The sequence below is a fragment of the Prunus avium genome, chromosome 5 (assembly GCF_965620075.1).
Source record: "Prunus avium chromosome 5, drPruAviu1.hap1.1, whole genome shotgun sequence".
Lineage (NCBI taxonomy): Eukaryota > Viridiplantae > Streptophyta > Magnoliopsida > Rosales > Rosaceae > Prunus > Prunus avium.
Window position 1 is genome coordinate 3,527,844 of NC_142288.1, and position 4,034 is coordinate 3,531,877.

Here is a 4,034-nt window from a genome sequence, read left to right on the forward strand (position 1 = left end):
GCAGATTTGAGATGAGATCGATCTTGGCTTTATCCACTTCAATTCCCTTGCTTGAAATCACATGGCCTAGCACAATGCCTTGTCTCACCATGAAGTGACACTTCTCCCAATTCAAAATCAGGTTTGTTTCCTGGCATCTTTTAAGCACTAGAGACAAGTGGTGAAGACAATTATCAAAAGAGGAACCAAAAACTGAAAAATCATCCATAAATACCTCAATGAATCGTTCCACCATATCTGAAAAGATTGACATCATGCATCTTTGGAAAGTTGCTGGGGCATTGCACAAACCGAATGGCATCCTTCTATAAGCAAACGTACCAAATGGGCATGTGAATGTGGTTTTCTCTTGGTCTTCCGGAGCAATGGGAATTTGATTATAACCTGAAAAACCATCAAGAAAACAATAGTAAGCATGGCCAGATAAACGTTCAAGCATTTGATCAATAAAAGGCAAGGGGAAATGATCTTTTCTAGTGGATGTGTTCAACTTCCTGTAATCAATGCAAACTCTCCAACCAGTGATAGTTCGTGTAGGAACTATCTCATTCTTCTCATTCTTCACAACGGTGATTCCGGACTTCTTCGGAACAACTTGTACAGGGCTCACCCACTTAGAATCTGAAATTGGGTAGATGATTCCTACATCGAGTAGCTTTAAAACTTCAGCTCTAACCACCTCTTTCATGTTGGGATTTAGCCTCCTTTGGGCATCACGGGATGGTTTGCTGTCTTCTTCCATTAGAATCCGGTGCATGCACATGCTTGGACTAATTCCTTTGATGTCTGCTATGGTCCACCCAATGGCTGTTTTATGCTCTTTTAGAACCTTAATTAAGCTCTCTTCTTCATGTGAGGTGAGACCTGCAGCAATTATAACAGGGAGAGTTTCGTTAGCACCCAAATAAGTATATTTAAGATGATTGGGCAGTGGTTTAAGTTCTAGCTTTGGTGGGGTGATAATGGATGGCTCCAATTTCGTGGATGATGGCCCAAGAGGCTCGAGTGGTGGCCTAAAGGATGGTGGGTATGGTTGAAACACTTCTAAGGCAGCCACCACTTCTTGGAACTCCGGTTCACAAAGATCTTCCTCTTCTTGTGTTAAGACAGCTTCTAGAGCATCATTAGACTTTCTCTGCAAAATTTTGGAAGAAACCTCATGATCCACAACATCAATTGAAAAGCAAGAATCAAGAGAGATAGAAGGTTGAGATAGAGCATTAAGCATTTTAAATTCAACAGTTTCACCCAGAACAGTCATGGAAAGGGTGCTATCTTTCACTTTGATAACTGTGTCTGCAGTGGCCATGAATGGCCTGCCTAGGAGAATGCGATCAACATGATCTCCATTTGGATTGTCTTCCATGTCCATCACTACAAAATCAGCAGGGAGAATTAGTGTATTAACTTGAACTAAAATATCTTCTACAATACCTTTCGGATATTTTATAGAATGATCAGCTAGTTCAAGTCGTATTGAAGTCTTCTTCATCCCTTCTAAGCCAAGCTTTTGATACAATGAATATGGCATTAGGTTGACACTTGCTCCCAAGTCCAACATGGCTCTTCCAACCTTATTGCCTCCAATGTTAATGGGAATGTCAAAGCTGCCAGGATCAACTAGTTTTGGTGGAAGCTTCCTTTGCAACACAGCACTTACATTCTGGTCAAGCTTTACATCTTCATTTGGAGCGAAATTGAGCTTGTGAGTTTTCAAGTCCTTGATGAACTTTCCATATGCAGGAATCTGTTCAATAACATCAAGCAAAGGCAAATTGATATTAACTTTACTCAAAATATCATAAATCTCTTTAAAAGCCTTATCTTGCTTTGCTTTCTTAAGACGGCCTGGAAATGGAATCAGTGGAACATATGGAGCGGGTGGCACGTATCTATCTTCTTGAAGATGTGGTGGCACAAATTTGTCATCTCTCTTATGCAATTGGAATTGTTTGGATTCCTGAGAATCTGATTTGGCATTAGGAGCAGATTGAGAAGTTTTGAGATGTTCCCCTTCTGTAGCCGTGGTCTCCTCCTCTTCATCTTCTACAATCACAACATCATTTGAAAGATTAGAATCAACTTTACTATCAATGATCTTACCTGATCTGAGCACATGAATGGCCTTGGCTTCTTGGTTCTTTGGATTGATCTCGGTTTGGCTTGGCCATTTCCCAGGTGCTCTTTGAGTTATTTCAGCAGCTAATTGGCCTATTTGAACTTCCAATTTGGCAATGGTAGCTTGTGTAGTTTGCTGGAAATTGGATTGGTTGATTGCCATCTGCTTAACTATATCCTCCAATGATGATGTTTGTTGTGGCTTTTGGAATGAAGGGGGATTAGCTTGATTCTGAGTATTCCTCCATGAAAAGTTTGGATGATTCCTCCAACCTGGATTATAACTTTGAGAGTATGGATCATTTCTTGGACCTTGGTTGTAGGAATTTACCAACTTAGCTTGCTCTTGCACAAATTCTGGATATCCAGCCCCAAGTGGACAAGCTATGGTAGCATGGTCAGGAGTTTCGCAAATACTACACACTTCCTTCGGAGGGCTTCTTGAGTTTAATGCAAGAAGAGCATCTAGCTTTTGTTCCAGTTTTGAAATCTGCACACTAGAAGCATCATTAGAACCACTAATAACACGTTTACCTCTTGTATCCGTATGTTGGGTCTCCATTGCTATCTCCTCAAAGAGTTCGTATGTTTCTTCTGGAGTTTTGGTTTTAAAAGAACCACCTGCAAAATTGGTGACTATATTATGACTAGAAGGGGTTAGTCCTTTATAAAACATACGCATTTGAAGCTTCAATGGAATCCCATGATGAGGACATTGGTTGAGCAGCCCATTGAATCTCTCCCATGCTTCACAAAACGATTCATCATCTTGCTGTGCAAATAACAAGATCTTATCCCTAAGCATGTCGGTCTTTTGCGTGGAGAAGTATTTCTCCAAGAACTTCTTTTGAATGGCAGCCCATGTAGTGAGTGAACCAGGCTTCAAAGAATTCAACCAATATTTCGCCTTATCCTTCAAAGTGTATAGAAACACTCTCATTCGAAGTTGATCTTCTGTCACACCTGTCAAGGGAAAAGAACTCACAACATTAAAAATATCCTTTATATGAGTTAATGGATCTTCATTAGGTAAACCATAAAAGGAAGGCAGCATATATGAGAAGATTTAAGCTCATAATTTCGAGCTACAGTGGGCAGCAAAATGCTTGAAGGAGATGCTGGAATTGTTGGGATATCAAGTTCTCCCATGAACTCATTGGCAGCCATCTCTTCTTCTTCTTCTTGGTCTGAACTTGCTTCCGAATTTGAAGGTGAAGAACCAGGAAGTTCAGTGTGGAGAGCAATACTTGTAAATGTGGCAAGAGCTTGCTCTTTTGCAGTTGACAACTCTCTTTCTAGACGATTATGAACTTCAAAGATCACCCGGTTGGGTTGCAACGATGGTCCTGCGTTCAAAGATCTGGAGCGTTGGAACGAAGACCTCACTTGTTCAAGGAACGGTCTTTTAGACATAAACTACCTGAAACAGAAAATTAGATTAATTAGAAACACTAAAAAGAATAGGGTAACCTTGGGCACATAACCAAGGAAGAACTTTCGTTCAGTCCCCGGCAACGGCGCCAAAATTTGTTGTTAATTATTATGTTAACTCGCAATTGTACGGGGCAATTAGTAATATAGCAAGACAGGGAGGTTTTCTGGAGCTGTTTTGGTGATTTTGGGGCAGTTTAGAGTATTGGGTTGATTGCTTGAGTGTTTGGGGTTGTGGGAATGTATGAGGATGATTTCTGGATGATGGAAGTGTGGAGGATGGCTGAAGTGAATTTTGTAGCTTGAAGACTCCTCTATTTATAGGGCTAAGAGGGAGGAACATCATGATGAAATCCAACACCACCATTCCTCATTTAATACAACCCATAACTCCCACTTCATCTTGTCTATGTTAGTGTGGTTGGAATCAATCCCATCCCATACTTCTTTTGCTGCACCTCAAGCTTTCTTCACATGGGATCAAA

The 4,034-nt window shown here is 40.7% G+C and overlaps 1 non-coding gene across 1 annotated transcript; it reads left to right on the forward strand.

The window, feature by feature from the left end:
* The first annotated feature begins 2,816 nt into the window (after positions 1-2,816).
* On the forward strand, positions 2,817-2,923 carry LOC148294217 (small nucleolar RNA R71). Its single transcript, XR_015836188.1, has one exon. It is a non-coding gene; the product is annotated as a small nucleolar RNA R71 (small nucleolar RNA).
* The last annotated feature ends 1,111 nt before the right edge of the window (positions 2,924-4,034 follow it).